The sequence below is a fragment of the Acinonyx jubatus genome, chromosome B3, assembly GCF_027475565.1.
Source record: "Acinonyx jubatus isolate Ajub_Pintada_27869175 chromosome B3, VMU_Ajub_asm_v1.0, whole genome shotgun sequence".
NCBI lineage: Eukaryota > Metazoa > Chordata > Mammalia > Carnivora > Felidae > Acinonyx > Acinonyx jubatus.
This window is the reverse complement of record NC_069386.1, coordinates 45,858,441-45,882,497: the sequence shown is the minus strand read 5'-3', so window position 1 is coordinate 45,882,497 and position 24,057 is coordinate 45,858,441. Positions and strand designations below refer to the sequence as shown.

Sequence of the window (24,057 nt, the reverse complement as noted above, 5' to 3'; positions counted from 1 at the left end):
TAACGGCTCAAAATCAGGAGTGCAAACAACACACAATATGTGGCCATATTGACTACAATGCAGTAAAATTAGAAATTAACAAAAGAATAAAGGGAAAAAAAGAAATTTATTTGAATGCTAAAACTATAGATAACTATTAGGTTCAGTAAGATATGAAATGGATATGAAAGCTGGGTGTTTGAATATGCCAGAAAATACATGCTCTGGAAAGTGTTGAAAAGCAGCAAGGGCAACAAAGACACATTGATAAAGCATGTCTTTATCATGCATTTAGTGTGGATCTGTAGGGTTGTTTTAAAAGATGTGATAATTGCATATAATTTTTATTCAAATATTTGAAGTCTGGATAAAATAAATGATTTTCTATGAGAAAAAAATTACCAAAACTAGTTTGATAAGACACTGAAACAGAGTTAAATCCATTCTACCCAGTGTTCACAGGATTATCCTTAAAAACAATTTCTGCAAAGCCTTTAAAGAATATTTCATTGCCAGGTCATGTACCTATTCCATGGCATCAGAAACAAACACACATACACTGCTTGCAACTCATGTTGTACCACCATCATAAAATCAAAATAAATACCAAACAAAATAGATTATATAAACCAAATCACATATGAACCATTCTAAAAAATTCTAAGTGAATTTTTCACAAATTCAACCAAATAAAGTATTAGGAGAATAATACATATTAACCAACAAGGTTTTACCCCAGAAATATAACAATGATCCAACACTGTTTAAACTATTACATTAATAGTTTAAAGTAGCAACAACTGATGCTTTCAGTAGGTGCTGACAAGGCATTTGGTAAAATTCAACAATCATTGCCAATTAGAAAAAGAAATTGGGCGGGGCATCTGGGTGGCTCAGTCAGTTGGGCATCTGACTTCAGCTCAGGTCATGATCTCACGGTTTGTGAGTTCGAGCCCAGCTGTGGGGCTTTGTGCTGACAGTTCACAGCCTGGAGCCTGCTTCCGATTCTGTGTCTTCCTCTCTCTCTGCCCCTTCCCCACTTGCACTCTGACTCCCTCTCTCTCAAAAATAAATTAACATTAAAAAATTAAAAAAAAAAAGAAGTCAGGCAAGGAAACTTGGACATAGTCCAACATTTTTGTTGCATAAGAGGAGAGAGCTATAATCTTTTCTATAACTAGCTATTTGGAAATCATAAAAAGGTTAGATTTCCCCCCTATTTTAGAGTTTGTAAGAAGTAATTGCTTATGAAATGTGATTTCTAAGGAAAAAATAAACACAAGTTTTCAGGAGACCGATCTCATGTAATATTCTGGCCCAGTTAAGAAGATGTTCACAGCCATCTTGGCTTCGAAAGTGTTAGGTCATCAATTTTTTAAAAAATATTTATTCATTTTGAAAGAAAGAGAGCATGAGTGGGGAAGGGGCAGAGAGAGAGACAGAGAGAGACAGAGAGACAGAGAGAAAGAGAGAGAGAGAGAGGGGAGGGGGGAGAGAGAATCCCATGCATGCTCTGTGCTGTCAATGCAGAGAATGAGGCAGGGCTTGATCTCACAAACTGAGACCACAACCTGAGCTGAAATCAAGAGTCAGACACTTAACTGACTGAGCCACCTCCGTACCCCGAAAAGTCATAGATTTTTAAAGGTTTTCATCAAATGGGAATTTCTAGTTATACTTCAAAAGTACTCATTTCTGGTGCCCCAGTCAAAATAATATTAGATGAAGCATTCAGTGGTTCAAGATTTGCAAATGATTTAAGAGTACATTTCAAGGCCATCTCACTTATACGAATTATTTCAGAGCCCAGAGAGTCATTTCATTTTTAATTCAAAGACAGGTGTTTCTGTGTAATTGGTAATTCTGCTTCTGCTTTTTACTTCTGGGAGTACTTAGGGGCCACATGACATCCCTCAATGAATATGACAAGATTTGGAGAGACAGCTTAACACTGATGCAATATCTCTTTGGTGTAAGACAATCATTATATTCTATTTGATAAACCCAGGGATGATATCTCAACTGCTTAACAATCATTGTGGCAAAGGCAGAGACCAGCCAGAACAGATACCTGCCCCATCAGAATGGGTACCCAGTAATCTGTATCACTGCAAACGAGCTAAAGGGCAAACCTGCTGAACATAAAGCCTAGATTGGTCCCCATGAGCCATGGTTCCATGTTGTCTGCGGAGCAATTGAACACTCGGTTTGAGCTACAGTCTCTTAGAGGATTTATTTGTTCTCACAACTTCTGTAAAAAACTTTATACTTAAAACTCCATTGTTAATTGTCCTCTCTGGTTTATTGTATTTAGCAGTTGTGCTGTTTCCATCGTATTTAACACAATCCTCACTTTTTCTTCTGACTTCACTGTTCATATCAACATGGAGAATCATTATTCTTAGTCATTTGAGCTTGAAATTTATAAGTAAATCTATTGGTGACAGATTGGAGATGGCCAATATCAGGGCAAGTGACTTGAGTGGTGGTCCCCGGACCACTGTATCTGGAGAGCCAGATAGATGGATGATCTGTAGCAATTCAGCCTAACAATGGGCAGCAGGGACAGGCAGAACATGGTGTCAAGCAGCAAGGAACCAAGGGTCAATGAGCAAGACCCAGGGAGGAAGAAGCGACAGAACATCTGGTCCCAGAAGTGCTGGGTAGGGTCTCGAGGCAGGGAATCAGGCCCCTGAGGGCAATGTAGAGCTTAGGTGCAGAGGTCCAAGGGAACAGCGTGCCTATTTGCATTTGGAAAAAAAAAAATTACTTTCAAGGAGAAACATCAATGTTATGGTCTAGTGTACCTTTGGAGCCTAGGCCAAAGAGTGGGTCTTTATACAAGGCACCAGATGGCTAGATTTTGTTCCTCTCATTTTCTGATTGGCTAAGACCAAGCTCCAAGGCTCAGGGAAGCCATCTTGAATCTTTGCATATACATCATCAACGGGAGGCGGTGGGTTGGAGGGTGATCCAGGCACTTGGCGAGAAAGACGGTCGTTGGAAACAGGACTAAGGGAGTTAGACTTTGTTCGGTATAGGCTCCAGTCTGTGGCTCTGGCAAGCAGGAGTCCTTGCTGTGAAGTGCTGCGTGGCTGCCATCAAGCTGTATCATAAGGAATAAACTGTGTGCCTGCTCATTCCTTAGAAGCCCCAATATCAGAAAGCCAAGTCAGTGAGAAAGGGTGTGTGGATGGCTGGGGGCTAAGTACTAAGAAGTTAAGGACCAGACTTAAACTGCAATATGCCAGCTGCTTTAATAAAAGTGGCGGAAAAGACACAGGATTTGGGGTTCCCTGAGGGCAGGTCCCTTGGCATGCCTCCATCTCTGCTGCATTCCCATCACGGAACACACTAAGTGTCACATAGCGGTGCTCAATCAATATAAATACACGAATACAGATCTGCATTTAGTCTTGGCTCTGCCACTTACCAGATTACCATTAAAGCTGGAATATTACATACACAACGTGCATAACAGGTGCTTAGTAAGTGGTTGTTGCAATGGTTGATGATCATGCCCTGACTGCTTTCCAACTAGAAGCTTCTTGAGAGGGACTTACTCTATGTGTCTTTGCAGACTATGGATTCAGCACACCAGTTTTTACTTCATAAATGCTCAGCAAATATTTTTTGCTGAATAGCTAAGTATATAGTGCTTACACAAAGGGCAGCCCAATGTTGTATTAACAGCAGGGACTCCAGAGCCAGATGCTTATGGCTCAATCCAGGCTCCACCACTTGTGAGGTATGTGACCTTGGGCAATTGACTTAACCTTTTTGCTTTAATTTCCTCATCTGAAAAACAGAGGTAATAGAATACCTTTCTCACATAGTTATAGCCAGGGTTAAATGAGATAATATATGTAAAGCACCTAAAACAGTGCCAGGCATACGGTAAGTACTACTATTTAAATATTTCCTAATGCTTAATTTTAATCCAGTTTTGAAACTTTTTATTTTGAAACAAGAGTTCACTTATACCCTTTGCTCTGTTTCCACTAGTATCGACAATGAAATGATCAAAACAAGGACATTATGGCTAGTTTCTAGTTAAATACCAGTTAATGTTTAATACAAAACTATTAAATAATTTACAGATCTTATTTGAATTTCACCAGTTTTCCCACTCACCTCCTATTTTCTGGGCAAATCCAGGATCTGGCATTGCAGTTAGTTGACACATCCTCTCAATCTCCTCCAATGTATAGTTCCTCAGGCTTCACATCACCCTGACGAATATTGGCCAATTGTTTTTCACAGCGTCCTTCAATTTGGATTAGTCTGACGACTCCTCAAGATTTAGGCTGAGGTTGTGTATACTTGGCAAAAATACCACAGAAGTAATGCTGGGTCTTTCTCAGCGCATCGTATCAGGAGGTACCGAATGTTGATATGTCTCACAACTGGTGATTTTATTTTTGATCACTAGGAAAAGGTGGTATCCAGATTTATCCACTATAAGGCTATACTTTACCGTTCATAATTAGTTAGTGTCTTATGAGGCTATACTTGGCGATTGTGCAGATATCCTGTTTCTCATAAACTTTTACCCGCTGATTTTAGCAATCACAGATGATTCTTGACAGTAATAACTATTACTGTGGTGTTTGCCTAATGGTAATTTTTAAAATTTTATTCAATTACTTATTTATATCAGTTGTATTCGTGGTTATTTTATTTTATTATCATTATTGTTTGGTATTATTATATTACATTATTATATTTGATTGATATTATTTGATATTTGATTTGGTCCTAGTTTTGGCCATTAGGAGTTCTTTCAAGTTGACTCTGTGTTCTTTAGATATGCAGTCACACTTTTTTGAAGTGCTTCCATCCTTTATGGTACCATAAGATGTTCTAAGCTCATCTTGCATTTTTCCTGCCCTAGCCTTGGAATCAATCATTTCTCCAAGGAGTCTTGCCTTTTTCTTATTGGAGAATGGTATTTAGAAACCAAGATCTGGATGCTAGGTGTGCTTGTTGTTATTGGGGTGTCATTGCTTCTAGATCTTCTCAGTGGACAGAATTAGGAAATATACACATATATAGTCACATAAAGATATACAAATTTCTTTTAATTTAGTTTTAATTAGTTAAGAAAAACATACATTTTGTTCTCTTCTGAGATATTTTCCAAAGAGACACAGACCATGATCTTGTAATTCTCCATATTTATTTACTGCTTCAGTAGGTACCATAATATGAGAGTGCTGTCTAATGACTCAACAGAATGAATGCGCTTGACTTGAGAAAAAGAAAATGAAAAGGCTTTGCTCCCTCTAGTGGTCAAACTGAGTAACTGGTTTTTATGGCCTTGGGACATAAAGAGACAAGAGTTCAATATATAAATGAGATAATGGAGGGATGAGCAATTTGTTAAAGATATTGACCAAAAGGGGAACACATGTGGTCAGATATAGTTAGTATGTGACTCTCCTGTGGCATGAATGAACATAAAGGGAATAATTTACAGCTAATGGTTGGCTGGATTGTTTGAAATCATAACATAACCAACATTTCACAAAAGCCATTCACCGTAGATCATCTCACTGGATCCTCACAACAATTATGTGAGGCAGGTAAAGCAGATTTTCATTACCCTCACTTTTCAAATAAGGAACCAGTGTCAAAGAGGTTAAATGGCATGCTTAAAATGATATAACTTGCTTGGAACAGAGCTGGAACTTGGTTTAAACTTGCATAGTAAGGAAGAGTTGGTCTGTTTTTTTCATGGCTAGCCCTCTTCTATTTCTGCTAAGGATTGTAAAATATGTTAAACACTTTGCTGCAAGTGAAAAAAAATACAAAACATGAACCCAAAAATCCAGTTCCATAATTTAGAAAGGGAAGAAAGGAAGGAAGGAAGGTAGGAAGGAAGGAAAGAAAAAACATCTTCCACATTTCGACTCTTGCAAACATTTTTAGCAGTTCGTAAAAGTGAGAAAAAGACAATCCTGACTATCAGTGAAGTTCTTTATCAAGTTAACACCTAGTTAAAACAGGTAATGGAAGCTTTATAAATACAAAATCCAGACTCTCAATAAACTTCCTACCACCAGATGTGGACTGAGATACGCACCAGTCTGGGAAGCTGGCCACCATAAACCCTCTGAGAGCCATTGAGGAGTCATATAACCATCTCACTCCACGTGATCACTGGTCTTTGTAGTGTTACCCTTGCTTTGGCTGAAGAGAGATATCATCATAAATCCACCCCTAACTAAAAGGATGCCTTTCCTCGTTTTCATCTATACAGATTTGAAAATAGGGAAGAGATTGATCAATACACTCATCTTTCTGTAATCATCTGAGAGGCCAAAATGGCCTTGAGGATGATATATTGCACACACAAGGTGAATCCCTAAAAGCTTCTGGTCTCTGAAGGTTATTACGGAAACAAAGATGAGAAGTAATACAGCCATGCCATCTATTTAAAGTGAGGGACTTCATCTTGTCTCTCCTGGTACTTCCTCTCCCTTCTCTATTCCTAAAATGCTGACTGGACAATATGAAAGGAAGGGAAAGGTACTGACTTCAAACCTTCAGGAAGTCCATTTGGACAGTTGATTCTAGAAAGGTAAAATCTACCAAATAATCCACAAATAGAAGTTGGTGTTAGGTTAGTTTCCAAAATGATGCCAGACTCAAGACTTGGGATGTGTCGTTTTTATCCAAGTAAAAATGCAGGAATGACACAAAAACACTCCCCTCCCTGTCCACCGGGACTAACAGAATTCCAAGCAAAGCTGCATTATTATTGGACCTAAGAGAGCTGGCTGTTTGCATGAAGTTCAATACAACTGTTTATATCACTGATGTACTGTGAAATGTAATTGCTAAATCTGGTTTGGAAAATCAAAATGGGCAAAATGTGCCGTGAAATAGAATTTCCAAGTCTAGTTGGGAAAATAAACAAGAAAAAAAAAAAACCTGTGAAAACATAGGCATCAGATACTCTTTGAGGTCAAGCCTATAAAGGGAACTCACAGGTTCTATAGAATTCTCACTGTCTTTTTCCCCTTGTCCTTAGCTAGCCAGTGAAGAGACAAAGAGCAGGCTCATGTCAACATCTGGCTAGTGTCTAGGCGTGAGCCATAACACTCTCCTCCCACACACAGGTGCTGCCATATGACGTCTGGCCGCCACATGGCACAGCCTGAGGAAGGGCATGCTGGGAAGAAAGTGGGTATGCCCTGTTTTCTGGTCCATCACGCCCATGGGCACCACCCCGGAGTAACACATGAAATGGAGGAATCCTCATCTCCACCTAGTTCTACGGAGCAGGGAACAAAAAACACAGAGACCGTGACAGTCATCCCTGCCTGCCTGTCCCAAGGAGGGTGTCTTCAGTACATGGTCATCTGGAGCTTGCCGACCAGTCACGGAGAAGTTGTCTTCTGGGACCAGACCATCTAAAATCCAACATAAATGGGATAAGGCAAGCCCCCTACAGGGGTGTAAACATGTTGAAGTGCCACACGGCAGTTGAGACCTTTACTGTGTGGACCGTGCTCACTCCTGCAGCCTTCTTGCCGGCATATGCAGTTATTACTGTGCTGAGATTCTGCTCAGGTGTTTCCTTCCAGGAAGTATCTGAATTCACCCATTATCGGGAGGGCGTCCTCCTTCTTCTCTGTTCCCAGAACTCAGGCAACTGCTGAGCTGTGGCGGCATAGCAAGCTCATCATAGTGACTCCATCCCCCTCATGGGCCAAATCCCTGAAGTCCAGGCCATTCATCCTTGCAGCACCACCCCCCAAGGGGCTTACCAAACCCCAAACAGGGACTTGGTAAGAACAAAATCTGTGCTGATTGAGTGAAAGGATTAATGAGGAAGCAAGAGAATCGTCATGTTTATCAGGACACACCTGGGGCTGAAGTGCAACTGAAGGAATTTCGAGTCCAGCTCCATGGCCCCTCAAGTGCGGCCAGCGGAACATGAGCCCCTTTGGTGCGTGCTGCTCCCCTTCCCCTGGCAAGAGTAGATATTTAAAGGGGCATTCTCTGACTAAATCCAAATAAGCTCAGGAAACGCTGCACACTGCATGTCCTTCCTAAAGAAATATATGTATAGGAGTGTTACATGTTACAAAGGCCCTAGGAAGACCTATGGTTAAGAATCTTTTCAAAAGTTGGTTTCATCTGGTGTTGAGCAAACTAATTCTTTTAGATGCCAGGTCTGGCAATTATGCACTGTTTTATGAGCCAACCCTGATGCGCCAATGAAAATTTCAAAGAGCGGAACTTCCATTACAGCAGTGCCTCTCAAAGTGTGGTCCCCAGACCCACAGCAGCAGCAGCTGGGAATGTGCCAGGAATGCAAAGTTCAGGCCTCACCCTAGACCTAATGATTCAGACACTGGGGGCAAGGGTGTAGCACATTGTGTTGTAACAAACCCTCCAGGTGGTTCTTGGGGATCCCCCTTATTCATTCAGAAAGGAGGGGCTTGTCCGAGGGGTGAGTCAGGGGAAGGAATGGCTCAGCCTTGTCTGATTCTGGCATCAGATCTGCTATTTGCAACATGGGTGCATTACGGTCTTCTACCTTGGTAGGCTGTAAGCTCAGTGGGCCAGAATCTCCTGTGGGGAAGGCCTGTGGTTTTTTCAATGCTGCTGGTGACTAGGTGGGCAAATGATCCAGAGATGGAGTTTGAGCAGGGCTTTTGCCCGCAAATCAAAAGCCTCACCTTCCAAAAAAAGGTAACTCTTAACAGAAGATAGCATTTTGATCATTGTTTGCCTGTCTTTTATGTCTTAATTGGCTCTGAGCTTGGGTGGGGAAGAAGGGAAGATTTTGCAGGCCTATCATGTAGCACAGCCCAGAAGTCAGTGTGGATCGTGCTCCTAGGGTAACAGTCCCAGTTATTCTTTAGTCCCATAACACCCCAATTTTGTTGGCTGTGTAGAGTGCTATGTTGAGAAGGATTCTGTGACCAGGACTGGACTCAGTGGGAGGAGTGCTAAGGTTAGTTAATGAAGTCCACATTCATTAGAACATTAATGAATTGGGAACACTGTGCCTGGGCACTCTTTCCCCTCTTCACCAAGCAACCTTCTAACACAGAACTTGTTCTTCAAAGTGGACTAGCCTATCAGGAAGGAGTGCCCTGAGCCAAGAGCCAGTTACAGGTAACTCCCTAGATGGTTCTCCCATAGAAAAGCAATACATTGGCCTTTGGCTTTATTTCTAAGTCTCTTGTGTGTTTAGTGATGGGTCCAACCAGAGCCCAAGCACTGCCAGCTGAGACTCCAGGTGCTGGCAAGCTGAACTGGGCTCTGGCCACTGAACCTTGCTTAGGTGTCTTTCATCACAACGGGTGACTGGGCAGGATGGACCTTTTCTCAATTCACGCCTTCCATTTCAAAAGGCAAAGTATTTGGGCAAAGGGGAATGGCGAGGTGGAATTATCTAGGAATTTGATCCTTGTGGTCACTTCACAGATTAAAATGTTCCATCCATCCCTTTTCTTAAGAGCAGGAATTTGGTACCCGTATTATCTAGATCATTACATTACTCCTCTTGGCATTTGAAAAAAATTTGTTTTGTGTGTCTTTGAGAAAGAGATTTAAAGTGTTTACCTTGCTTTGATGCCTGCTTCCTCTCTCAGTTTCTATTTCTACAACCAAGGAAGCCCTTGCATGTAGTTTTGTAATGTGAAGCCCACACAAAAAGCTTCTTTTTTTTTTTTTTGTGAAACTACTTTTCTAAAATTACTTAAGAGCTGCCAATTCTGAAAAGCAGGCTTTATTGAATTAATTTTGAACAACAACCCCAACTAGTTAAGGGAGAAGAAAATTGAGAGGCATGAGCACTGTCAAAGTTTTCACATCTAATCTCCTACATATCCCTGCAGCCAGAGTTAATCAAGCGACTATTCCTGCCTAGAAGAGTAAATGTTTAGGACGAAATGAACAAAACTCTTGTGACATTGACAAAGCTTTTAGAAAAAGGTCAGAACATGCCAAAGTCTTCTCAGAACTAGCAGTAAAAATGTAGACCTTTCCTGTCATTTTCCACATCTTGCTATGAGGCCTGGGCAGTCATGTATTTAAAAAAGGTGCTCAAAATGACACCTTCCAGATTTCTAGTGACTTCCAGTGTACCATCACATTTACAGAGCAGGGATTGTGGAGCCAAACTGCCTCCATCTGTGTGTGGGTGCCACTGTTTACTAGCCGTGTGATGCCGGGCAAATCATTTCTCCTTTTGGAGCCTCGGTGAGCTCTTATGTAAAATGGGGAGCACAGAGTATCAGTTCACAGCCTTGCAGAGAGAGGAATGAGCTTACTCACGTCAAGGACGTTACATTATAAGCATTTTCCTACATCATTAAAATTCTTCAAGTGAGCATTCCTTGTTGGTCATATAATATTCCATTGAATGGAAGACCTCTATTTTATTTAACCAGACTCTTTGATCTTTCAAGCCTGCTTCTCTGTGTCCAGAAAGAAATTGTTGCAGATTTATGCCAGCTGCCCCAAACACGATGTCAGGCTTTTACACATGCCTGCCCTGGGGGCCTCCGTTCTCAGAAAGACAGAACTGCTGTGTGACTAGAGACAGCAAGACTGCCTGCCCTGCATGCGTGTGGACTGCCTGCTGGAACCCCGCAGCCTCACCTGCCAGGGGAAGGAGGGAGTCTGGCACTTGAGTTGAAGGAACGCACCTTTCTCAGGGCAACACAGCTGCTGGGAGAAGGTAGAGACCCCGGGAAAGAGAGGGTGCAGCAAAGGTGAGGAAGGCAAATGGCGGAGGGAGACAGGGAAACGCTGTGCCAGGGCAGCATCCCAGCAGGACTTCTTGGCTTTTGCCCCCAGTGCTCCCAGCACATCCCTGCCTACTTTCTGCTCCTATACATTTCCTTGGGCATGGCTGGCACAGAGCCATCCACATGAAACAGCAGAACAAAAACAAACTCTTCAGCAGATGCTGCAGAAGCTCTTATATTCAAGACCCCAGACCTTGGCCTCAACTCAGCAAATGCGGGAGCCTGTGTACAGACGTGCAGGAGGACCAGAGCCCAATGCAAACAAAATGCTCCAGAAAGCATTTGCTTCAGATGGACTTTCTGGGCTCTCATAGGATGTGGCAGGCCAGCACAGAATGCAGCTGTCTGGCTCTCTTCAGGATAAAGATGACCAATGCTATATGATAGAGGAACTGGAATGTTAATTTAAAAAAATTTTGTTTACCTACTTCTGGCACTGATAGACCTGTGAGTGTACTCACATTTTTTGGTCCTTTTTTTTTTTTTTTTAAATGTTTTATCTTTCTGGAAAAGAAATCTTTTTAGAATCTCACGTGCCCACATTTTGACATAAATCAGAAAGCAGCAACTGTTGGGTTTTGCTGACAGGTCTTCATCTTGATTTGATTTATCTCTGATTGGGGTGGGCAGAACGTTAGACGGAGTCATCATTTCTAATCTTGAATTTGTCACTTATTTGACGTGTGATTCTGAATGAATTATGTGTGCGATTATGAATAAATGGTTTAATTCTTCTGGATCTCAGTTTCCTCAAATGTAACATGAAGCAGTTGAATGATCCAACTGAGAAACCCAAGGCTGATATTTAAAATACTTACCAGCCAGAAGTGCTTGGGTCCCTCCAGTCAGTACATACGTTGACCACAGTCCTGTGGTAGAGATCTGGGAGCTCCCTGCCGTGCCTAACATGAACCCTTTCGTTCTGTGCTCAGAGGGAGCTGGGGGTGAATCTTAGGGAATAGGCCCCATGGCTCGGGCATCCTGCTGAGAGCTCAAGACAGCAACTGTTTACTAATAATTATGTCCACAGTAGTATGAGTCACAACAGCCAAAAATGGAAACAAACCAAGTGTCCATCAAATGAAGAATGGCGAAAGAAAACATGGCATATCCATATGAGGCGACATTATGCAACCATATAAGGGAATGACATTGTGATAAATTCTATAATATGGAAGAGCCTTAAAACTTTATGGTAAGTTTAAAAAGCTAGACACAAAAAAGACACATACTGTATGACTTTGTTTATATGAAACGTCTAGAACAGGAAAATCCATAGAGATTTGGATTACATAATACACAGAATGTACTTTCTAGTACATTCACCATTACCAGGGGCTGGGGAGGGGGCAGGGTGGGTGGGAGACAGTGGTGAAGAACTGCTAATGAGCATGAGATTTCTTTCTGGGATGACAAAAATGTTTTGAATTAGCCAGTGGCAGTGGTAGCACCAGTCTGTGAATGATCACTGAATCATACACATAACAAAGGGTCAACATCATGTTATGTGAATTGCATCTCAATAAAACTGTTCTTTAAAAAGGTATTATGAGATGCTATGCATGCACATATTTTAAACTTTAGTGACACACACAAGTACCCAAGATAACACAAAATAGCAAAATCAGCACCAGAAAAAAAATAAAGAATTTGACTTGACTAGTAAGTATTAAGAGATTAAAATAAGAGTTAAATCTCCCTTCTACCCCAGAAATCCAGGCCCAGATGGTTTTACAGGTAAGTTCTACCAAACTCTCAAGAAACAGTTAATTTTAATCTTAAATAAACTGTATCAGAAAACAGAAACAACAAAAAATTTGTCCTGTTTTTTCTATGAGATCAGTGTATTTTAATTAAAACTCAGATAAAAACAATATGAGCAGGAAATTATAGGCCCATTTCACTTATGAACATAAATGTGAAAATCAAAATAAAAGTTTTAGCTTGCCAAATCAGATACTGAATTATTTTTTTAAATGCATCATGATTAAGTAGTTTATGAAAATGGTTTGACACCAAAAATTTTATCCATGTAATTTTCCCCGTTAATAGACTGAACAACAGAAAACACATGATATCTTAAGCTACCAGAAAAAGCAGTGATTCAAGTGTTATTTTTAAAACAATTGCTTAGATCCTAGAGTAGAAAAAGAGCCTTCTTGATTTAATAAAGGTTATCTATGCAAACATACAGCATGTGTTACACTGAATGGAGAAACTTCAGATGCTTTTCTCAGTTTGGGGGCAGAGAGGGGGGCTATTCCTGAAGAAACCCACTGTCCCCTGAGAACCACGGAGACCAGAGATCCCTGTGTCAAAGAAGTCACAGTTTTCCTGCCGCCTTTCCCCACTCTCTCATGCTTTGATCTTACAGGGGCGAAAAACCATGAATTCCCAAGACTGGGAGGGCCAAGACCGGGATCAGAGCTCAGGAACTCAAACTCCTAATCTTGGCCTTCACCTTGTTCCAAGCCCAGGCTGTGAACATGCAGAAGCCCAAACTGTGGATGATGTGTAAAGTCTAATTTTTCACTGGACGGAAAATATGAATTATTGAGCTGAGACTACTTTTATTACCTGAAAGAGACCACAAAAACTCCAGAGACTTGTCCTACATTTCATCCAGGAGCAGAGAAGAACTAGTCCCACACAATAAACTTAAAAAAATTAAAGGGCACAAATAGAAAGGCTTTGTCATTACAATCCACATGCACTGACTATCAGAGATAATCATTACATTATTTGTCACCAGTCCTGGGGAGTTGATATTGTTATGAGAATAACATCAAACCCACAGAGGAGAAGACTCTTGCTTGTAGAGGTCAAGGGATTTGAACAGATTCACAGAGCTGCAATGTGGCAGAGCCTGGATTATGTCCTGCATTTCTGACTCTACACAGCATTTGTGAACACAGCATTTGAAGTATAGACTTGAGATAGTGTAAGATCTCCTGATCTACATCAGGATCTTCTCCACACAGAAGTTTCTATGTGAAATACCTGTTTCCTGGTGATCCTCCTGGGTTGGATCTCTTTTTAAATGACCCTAAACAAAACATTCCCATCCCAGTTTGCACCTCTTTCCCCCATCATTCTGTGCCTTATGATGATGGCACAAGACCTGCCACCAGCAGGAAGACAGGTCTCTCCCCATCAGCCTTCTGCTCCCACTTCACCCTGTAGCCACAGACACTAAGCCTCTTGTCTGGAGATCCATCAGCCCTGTGCAGACCCAGTGTAAAGATGCCCCAAACTCCAGAGGATACAAAGTGTAATTTCCAAGAACCACATTGAGGTCCTCTCTGGGCAAGGGATACAAAGGAGCTAGAGCCCTCCCACCCTTCCAAGTCCCTGTAGCAAGATGGGAGCAGCTCTAAGACACCTCCCTTTTATAAGTCCATGCTCCATCTCTGCTCTCTCCACTTGTTTATACTCTTGTTTTAATCCTGTATCCAGTCAACTTGCTGAACTATCTTATTGATTCTAATAGTTTTATTCTGTTGATTATATTGATTTTTCCAGAAATTTTTAAAAAAATGTTTATTCATTTATTTTTGGGAGAGAGAGAGAGAGAGCACATGGATGCTCTCACAGTGCACATGAGCAAATGGGGGAGGGGCAGAGAGAGAGAGGGTAAGAGGGAAGCCCAAGCAGGCTTCACGCTGTCAGCACAAAGCCTGACATGGGGACTCAATCTCACAAACTGTGAGATCATGGCCTGAGCCAAAATCAAGAGTCGGAAACTTAACCGACTGAGCCACCCAGGCACCTCAGTTTTTCCAGGAATTTCTATTGTTGTGTAAGCTACCAATAATTTTGACTGGTTCTCAACCTTAAAGGAACATCCAGGCAGTCTTTCTGCACCCAGGGCCCGCCTCACAGGCTGTACATAACCTCCGCAGTCACATAGGGCTCCAGACTTGGTTTAATGGTTTGTCATCGCCATCGTGAAATCAAAATAATTTTGGAACAAGGGGGTCCCCTGTCTAGAGGACAGTGGGTGATGGTTATATAACAAAATCTACAACAGTCAAGAGTTAGCAAAGTATAATTTCTACTCAACGGCCTTGTCTTACCTGGCTATCAAAGTGTTCTTTTGTTGACATGCCAGCGCTGTGTTGTCGCTCTTCTTTCTATTAAAAGTTCTGTATAAAGAAGCTGTTTTATCTGTTAAAAAAAAAAAAGTAATCAACTTAAGGATGTTTTAAGTGACTTGTGACTGAGCCTAATGCAGAGTGGAGCCATGAGAAATCGGTTGTCCTAATAGGTCAGCAATCAAGTCATTCCAATTTGGATTATTAGAAGAAAACAACCAAATAAAATAGCGAATATAAAAATCATTTTAGGAAACTATTGGCCAGATTCCCTTCTCGAGCCTGAACACCTTGCTAACATTCGCTAAGGAATTCATTATTTTTCCTTTTTCTGGGAAGCAAATGGGCTCAACCAAGTATGGCTGCTGTCTCAGTCCTCAGAGCCACCACACTAAGGTCTGAGTGCTTTTTCCCTGACCAAGTTTATAAGATTCAATGAAAAGTCACTTCCAGGGCAAGAATTATGCTTGCTTCCTGCCTGGAGAGGCACCGATCCCTTAATTCAATGAGGTAATACAGTATGAAACCCAGGGGAAGGACTGAAAGTGTCAGAACACCCACCACTACCACCACCCATGGTGAACTGATTTCCAGGCCCAGCCTTGAGGCTTGGCTGTGGTGATGGGCCAGTCCCTCTTGGCCCCCACCTTGTCCTAAGGAACTGAGACAGCTGGGGGGTCCATAACTTGCTGCTTGATCAAGAAGTTGACCCCTCCAGTTTCTGGTGGAGGGCTAGAAGCTGGAGCATTGTCTCCAGTGAGTGCTGAGGGAAAACAGAAAACAAACAAAAACTCTGACCAGCTGACAAGACCAATTTAAGGTCTCTTCCAAAGAGGAGAGTGGTCTTTACACCTGGCATTTCTAGAATAAAAACCTTATCCCATTGAGTGGGCTTGAGAAAGGGCACATGCTTAGCCCAGAAACAAATACTCAGGGGACATGAAGGTATCGGGAGATCACACATGTCTGTGGCTTGCCAAGGGCAGGACCAGGGCAAGGGGTTGCCATGGCAACAAATCAGCTTCTGTTGATTATAGGGAAAACTGTCTATCTGGAACCCACCTTAAGTCCAGCCATTCACATGGTACAACTTCAGAGGGCCTTGGGAGGCCTTTAAACCTTTTTTATTGAAACACAACAAATATTCAGAAAAATATTCCCATAATTGAACAGCTCTATGAAATTTTACACACTCCCCACACCTATGTAGTGACCACAGAGATTGCTACCAGCTCCCCAGAGAGCTCTTCCAGTCAATACCCCCTTTCCAAGGGTGACCATTATGCCAACTTCGAAGGGCATCCACTGTTTCACCTGTTTTGTACTTTATGTAAATGGAATCAGAAATCTGGGTCCTTTTTTGGGCCCAGCTTCTTTGGCTCATCATTGCATTTGTGCGATCCAGCCATGGTTGTGAATGATTCATTCTCATATGTGAATAAAGTATTATTTATATAACAAGTCTACTTGTTTGATGGGCATTTGGGTAGTTTCCGATTTGGGACTATTATAAAGAACGCTGAACATTCTGGTACATGCATTTTGCTGAGCATGTACATACTTACTCCTCTTCAGCAGGAATGGAATTACTGGCCCGGAGAGCATAGATTGTAGTAAATACTGCCACCAGCTTCCAAAATATTTGTATCAATTCACATTCCCTTCAATAGTGCAAGAGAGTAGCAAGGCTTTGTCACCCCTGAAATGTGTTCCCTGTTGGTCCCCTCAGAGACATCTGAGGTGTCGTCATTGGAGGTGACTTCCTGCAGGGAGAGCCCATGCCCTTACTGGTTATCTACACTGTGTGGGAGTTAGTGCTCATTCAGGAAGCTGAGAGACTTTGACAAGAGTCAAGATCAGGGCAGGAGAACCTTGTGCACTTTGTGGCTGGGGAAGTAGATTTGGGGACAGTAGAAACGCTGTGATCCTAAGGTTGTGTCCCTGGCTGTCGGGTCTGTGCCTGGCCTCAGCTGTGCCCCATGAGAACAACAGGTTTGGCACTTGTCTGGCAGAGACCTGGTCCCTCACATTCCCCTGGGAGGAAGAGAAAGCAGTGCTGGTGCCCCTGTGTCCCCCAGCGAAGAGTGGAGCCCCCTAGCTGTGCAGCCCCTCGGTTCTTTCTGCTTCTCTGGCCTGGTCCACAGCCTCATCACCCGTGCCCATCCCCATCACCCCCAGCCTCCTTTTCTACTTTTCTCCAAAACAGGAATTATTTTGCACATTTTCTTTCCAAGTCCAAAAATAGGAAAGAGAAGGGAACAGCTAATCTGGTCCAGCTGCTGGTTTTGCTACTTAACAAAGATTTTTTTTTTTTTTACAGTAATTCTCTCTCTGGTTTTCCCTCACATCTGCACAACCTCCTGCTTCCCCTTCTCCCCTGACACCCCTTTTTGCAAAACTGCTCTCTCTAGAGTCCAGAAAATGTTTCTTCTTTAGCTTCCCATCATGTATCCACACAACCAAAGGGGGTCCTCCTCAGTAGTGCCGAGCCCCCCATGCTGGGATTTTTACCTCTTGCCATGTACACACTCTGGGTGGATCATTGGCTGGTTTCAGTGAGTTTCAGCACATCTCACCCCAAGTCCTGGCCTTCTGGTATCACAATCTCACTTCTTGACAAGTTTGAAGGGTAGGCAGAGGTGATAAGAAGAACCTCCAAATAGGCAGCCTCAGTAGGCAGACCAGATGTAAAGTGAATTGCATTGCTTTGTGAATTACCACGTGCTAAACCAAATTCACGCATCCATTCATTTACCCAACCTGCATTTCCTGAGTGCCTAACTTATGGCAGGCTTGGTGCCAGATGCTGGGGTGGGTGCAGATATGTACTTGCCACATTGCTCACGCTGAGGAAATTCATGCTGAAGACTGGTAGTAAGGGGACTGTAGGACTCTTCTAATAGCAAAAGACACCACTGACAGCTATTGCAGGATAAGAGGCTCAAACTGGAACTATCCTGGACAAATTCAGACAAATGACACCCTATTAACAGGGTAGGCATTTTGCCCATAGCTTAGGGCACTGGCTTTAACCAAGGTGGTTTCCAACTAGGTCACAGTGGAAATGGGGGCACTAACTCCCCTAGGGTTCCCAGGGACCCCTTTTCCAGTGTGGTTGCCAACTTGCAGCCAAATTGATAAGCAGAATGGAGTGGATTTCTGGTCCTAACAATGTCCCATCCCAGTTCCTTTAGCAGCCAGCACAGTCTTACCTTCTGTCCCCTCCTCAGGCTTCCCTCCATTGCAGATCTGTAGATGTGGGGCCACCCCTCAGGTTGCAGTCTCCACTGCCTGCTTGCTAAGTGATTTCATTGCCATCTACTGTGCCATCTCAAGTCAAATACAGAAATTTGGAGAAGGTCATAGATATAATCCTTGTCCCCAGATTCTGCATGGGTCTAAAATTTTAAGATATCATATTAGGGTGCTTGGGTGGTTCAGTCAGTTAAGGGTCCAAATCTTGGCTCAGGTCATGATCTCACACACAGATCATGAGATGGAGCCCGTGTCAGGATCTGAGGTCTCAGCATGGAGCCTGTTTGGAATTTTCTCTCTCCCTCTCTCTCTGCCCTTCCCCCGCTCACTCATGCTTGATATCTCTTTCTCTCTCTCTCTCTCTCAAAATAAATAAACAAACATTTTTTAAATGCCGTAATTTGTCTGAGTATGTGGACCTTTTTCCAATATAATTTCTGAAATTTCATTTAACAGGGAGTTGTAAGTCATGCTTGGCTAACCAGTCTTGAGAAGGAGTCACTGTTTCCAGATCCAGGTTACATTTCCTTAGAAAACTTATGGGAAGGGATTTTATTTAACAGCATAGAGACAGACAATCTCATTTTTGGCTGAAGAAAATCTAGGGGACAGGATTTTTCACATTCTTACCAGAGAGACCCCCTATGAAGCTTTCAGTTTTTCCCCCTAGGTTTCTGCTCCACGACTGAGAGGAGAGAGAAACTCAGAAATAAAAGGAAGTTGAATCCAAGGGGAATTACTAAGGCAGCAAGTATTGAAAGAAGGCAATATGCCTTATCTATTTGGGTATCTCTAACTGACAACATCATGAGCACTCAGTATAAATATTTGTCTAATGAATTCATGAATGGATGAGTGAATGAATGAAAAAATTAGACAACTGTGCTTGGAATTGGAGAAGTAACAAGAACAAATCTCTAAAAAGTCTGTTATGAATGACATCACTAAAGCAAATGGGGGACAAAAGTGAGTGCCATGGTTCCTGAGGCTGGTCATTGGCTTGGGGGCCTCCACATGTCTCTACAAACTAGTGGGGCTGGTCAGGGAGGCATGTTGGTGCTGGAATGTGGGTTCAGGACTCTTTGTAGCATATAAGCCAGAGATTCTGAGAAGCTTTCATAGAGGCAGCTATTTTCTTTGCCTGCCCATCATCCACTCCCCTTTCTATTGCTAGATTATCAATTGTCCTTTGGTGGATCCACCTCTTATTTAATCTCAATCCATGTGGTTCAGGTGGGATTTACCACACTTCCCAGATCCAGTGATGACCACATGACTTTAATATGTCTAAAGTTATGATTGATTTAGAGATAGGGCCATGACACAGTCTGGCTCAATAAGGGTCAGTCCCAGTACTTTTGCTGGAACTATTGGGAAACAGGCATGGTTGTTCTGCTATGGTTGCTAATCTGGGAGATGTCAGATGGTAAATATGCTGGCCGCCATATTAGCCACTAAGTGGGAATAGCCTGACATAAGCTAAAAAGTTATTTTTCTGTGTTAAGTTTAGGTTGATTTTTCTGTCTCTTGTAGCTGAGACAGGGCTTTGTTTCTGTGCTCTGAGGCCCTAAAACCACCTGTGGGGTCCTCTGGCCCTTGGTCAAGCATTTTTGCCAACTTTCTGTTGTCCATGCTGGGTGATAAGCTAGGAGGCACCTAGTTTGTGAGTTTGGGACCACAGCATTTTCATCAAGCCTGTCCCCTTGTGTTTAGGCTTCCTGAAAGATTCCAGCTGAGCCTCTTTTGGACTAGAAGATTATCCCTGTGGACAATGCATCAGCATTCTGAGAATGCAGCACACTTTCCATGGTGGGGCTGAATTTCCAGCTTGGCCTCAGCTATTCCAAGGGTCAGTGGCTGGGCTGTATTGCCATGGGGACCCTTGAGGTTCTATCTTCATGCCTGAACAGCTGGCTTAGACCAGGGCTGCTTAAAGCGCCCATCCACAGACTAGTTGTTACTGGTCTATGATGAGATAAGTCACTTGTATCAGAATGTATATCAATGTACTGCTTACTTCATAAGGAAAGTCTTACTACAAAAAACCCCCAAAACCAAAAAAACCCAAAAGCTAAAAACCAAAAAAATAAACCCTTAAAAATATGATTGTTTCACAATATGATTGTACAACCTTCTTGAGGACCAGTAATAAAAGAATTAGTGAATCGACAGTGGTCTGCAGACCATGCTTTGAGTATCACCTGCCTAGATAGCCCTCAGTTCCCGCATTCACACAGGAGAATTGGTCTTGACCACAGTCACTTTCATAGATGTGATCCCCATGAGAGGGAAGCCTTGCCATCTTGTGAGAATGATGGATCTGCTATGATTCTCAACCTTGGTTGCACACTGGGATCTTCTGGGAAGCTCAAAAGATGGATTCCATGTCCCAGACATTTTGATTTGATTGGGCCAGGGAGTGGTCTGAGCATTTGGGATTTTTAGAACTTCTTCAGGTAACTCTCATGTGCAACCAAGGTTGAGAACCACTGCTACAGTTCTAGGTTAGTGGTTGTTCAATGTTAAATGTGTATAAAAATCATTTGGAGAGCTTCTGTGAAATATAATCCTGAACACCAATGCCAAAGACTGATACAGTAGGATCCTGGGAATTGTTCTTTTTTAACAATTCCTTAGTAGCTCAGGAAATTTGATGTAGGTGGTCCATGGACCATGACACCTTGAATAGCACTATTTTGGATTATTGTCTGGATAGGTAAGATCAAGGTAGGCTGGAATAAGCAAAGATTCGAAATGAGTTTTCAATTGTTGAAATGTTGAAGCCTTGCCAGGTGAATTTGTTTCCTTTACTTTTCTGAGGATCTCAGCTATGTGGGACTGTCATAGCAGAGGAATGGAGAGCTATTAATAGCGTCTAATGAAATCCAGGAATCAGTGGGCAACCTTAATTGTCTTGGAGCTTATCAATCACTATATTATTAATGTCATTAATATACTGTCTTATTTCACGTGAATGTCCCTGCCTTGAAGCTCGCAAACCACCTTTCTCTGCTGTAGCCTAAAAGGAAATGCTATAACAAGACGTCCAAGACAGCCTAGGCCAGGCTTAGGAGTGGCCAGGTCCAATGAGTAAATCACAATGGCACTGTGATAGCTCAGGCTTCTTCCATCAGCTTCTGTACTTGGTGGAAGTATTTTACCTGTTGAAAGCCTTTATAATGGCAACAAGGGGAAAGAGATCTTTTATCAGGATGAGGTTATACATCCATTCAAAAGTTCACATCATGAGCCAGGTTTTGCTCAGTTGGTTCAAGAGGTTAAAAATCAGAAGGAAAGAGCAATCAATCTCAATGGTAAAACACACTGAAGTCAAGGTGATCTTCAAACAGGAAGCACCCACATCCCCCCCACCTCCTTCTTATTGATGGACAGCCCCTAGGTCCAGGTAATGCACCTCCAAATTGAGGCCTAGAATGAAGATATTGTTAATGTTTAGAAGGACATAGGCTCTGAGGACCAGTTCTATGGGGGGAAGTCCTATTAATGAACAGTGAACCACTCCTCCTGGTCTAAAACATCTAAAGTCTGAATACTTGTTCAGGATTCTCTGAGCAGGAAAAATTGGAAGGTATCAACAAAAGATCTTTTCAGTGATTTCTGAAATGAGTTTTCAATGATCTGGAGATCCTAAATCAACTAAAACTTACTTTAGTGGAGTTAAATTAAATGTACAATTTTCCTCTGTGTGGAGACTTCTTCCTCCTGAAAGCTGGATATGTATAATTTGGAAGATCTAATTATTCTGATTTCCCTTGCATATATTCTGATTACCCAGGACAAACTCATTTTACATCTATTGTCCTTGTATAATAATTAAGATTGTTGGGGCGCCTGGGTGGCTCAGTCGGTTAAGTGTCCGACTTCAGCTCAGGTCACGATCTCGCGGTCCTTGAGTTTGAGCCCCGCGTCGGGCTCTGGGCTGATGGCTCAGAGCCTGGAGCCTGTTTCAGATTCTGTGTCTCCCTTTCTCTGACCCTCCCCCGTTCATGCTCTGTCTCTCTCTGTCTCAAAAATAAATAAACGTTAAAAAAAAATACATTATTATAAAAAAAAAAAGATTGTTTCCTTTCAATCACAAGAGTCCCAGTTTGGGTGACAAATTGTATAGAGATTTTTTGTTTTAATTTGTAGGTCAATGAATATAAGTTTTGTCTTTTTTTTTTTAAGTTTGTATTTTTTGAAGTGAGAAGTCAGGTTAGGAAATTGAAGTGGGAAAGATATTTGTTTAAAAACAACTATTGCAACATTTGCAAAGTGATCTAAGATGGATTCAGTAGGAATCCAACAATAATTTTTAAAAATCTCTCAGGCAGTTAAGACTTTTTGATGGAAATTGTTGACTCTTCTCTGCCTCAATGCCCTTTCACTTGAGGAATCCACACTTGTTAAAGGCCATCAGATAAAATTGTAGCTGGATTTAAAAAGGAAAAAAACAATTATTTTTTGAGTCTTACCATGAGCATCTACTCCACTACCTAAGACAAAATAGCAGAGAATCAAATCCTTTCTTCCAAGGACGATCCTCAGGAAATGAGATATAAACAAAATGTTCTGCCATGAAACTATTGTCCCTTGAGCAGTACTTAATCCAAAAAAAAAAAAAAAGAAGAAAAAGAAGAAGAAGAAGAAGAAGAAGAAGAAGAAGAAGAAAGAAAGAAAGAAAGAAAGAAAGAAAGAAAGAAAGAAAGAAAGAAAGAAAATGTGTATGTCTTTAGCACTGAGTGGATAGACCAACAGAATTGCCAGTACCTGCCACCCAGCCTCATGTCTCTTTCTGGGTCATCCCTAGGCTCAGTTTCAAGCTCATTTCTAGGTCAACCACATTCAATGTAGGGAATAAAGACTATGTCAGCAGCTTTTATATCAGTAGAGCCTTAAACTTCTCTCCTCTGGTGTTCCAGGTGTTCCTGAGAGGTGTGGAAATGTGGCTAGTCCATCACATCATCATTATCAACATGGCTACCACTTATATGAGTGTACATTACATAAGAAGAACTGTTTCAAATGCTCTACATGAAGCAACTCACTCATTCTTAACATCCTTATAAGGAGGTACTATTGTAATCTGCCTGTGGCAGATGAAACTGAGGCACAGGTAAGTGAGGTGACTTGCCTAAGTTCCCACAAATAGTAAGATGTGGAGTCAAGATTCAAAATGAGGAAATGTGATTCCTGAGCCTTTGCTCCCAACCTCTTTCTTCATCTCCACTCTAATACAAATGACAATATGTATGGAAAATCTATTTCTCCTGACATCATTTCCCTCTCGAGCTACTTCCCTCCTTCCCTTTACAGCAAAATTCCTCAAATTCCTCAAATAGCACAACTATACTTGCATCCCTTCCAATCTTGCCTCCCTTTCAATCAGGACTTCACCCCACCACTCCGCTAAAATTGCTCCATCAGAATAACCAATGGCCTCCATGTTGATAGATCCGATGGAAATTCTCAGTTCCATCTTCCTTGATGAGTCAATAATTAACAAGTTGCTCACTCATAACTCCTTGAAAAAAAATCTCTTTATCGGCTACCAGGGCAACACATTTCCTTACCTCACTGACCATTCTTCTTCAGTCTCTAGAGTTACCACCTCTTGATCTCCTCCAACACCACAATATTGATGTGTCTCTGGGCTCAGTTCCTGGAATTCCTCTTTTGTCTGTCTATACTCTTGATGATCTCACTCTACTTCATAATTTTCAATATCTGTATTATAACATTTTATGTCCAACCTATGTCTCTCTTTTGAAACACATCCACCGTACCCCTCATCCAAGCCTTCATCATCTCTTGCCAGGACTGTTGTAATAGCTTCTTCATTTGTCTTCCTGCTTCTACTCTCATCCCCTTTTCAGTCTTTTCTCAATATAGCAACCAGAAAGATACTGGGGTTTTTTTTTAAATTTTTTAACATTTATGCATTTTTGAAAGAG

The 24,057-nt window shown here is 41.9% G+C and overlaps 1 long non-coding RNA gene across 1 annotated transcript in view; it reads right to left on the bottom strand.

The window, feature by feature from the left end:
* The window catches only part of LOC113602030 (uncharacterized), a 48,222-nt gene that overhangs the window by 2,066 nt on the left and 22,099 nt on the right, over positions 1 to 24,057 (bottom strand). Inside the window, exons 2-4 of the long non-coding RNA XR_008299151.1 lie at positions 18,061 to 18,246; positions 14,831 to 14,921; positions 4,114 to 4,407 (exon numbers count right to left, since the gene is read on the bottom strand). This is a non-coding gene — a long non-coding RNA (uncharacterized LOC113602030). The remainder of the gene's footprint in view (positions 1 to 4,113; positions 4,408 to 14,830; positions 14,922 to 18,060; positions 18,247 to 24,057) is intronic.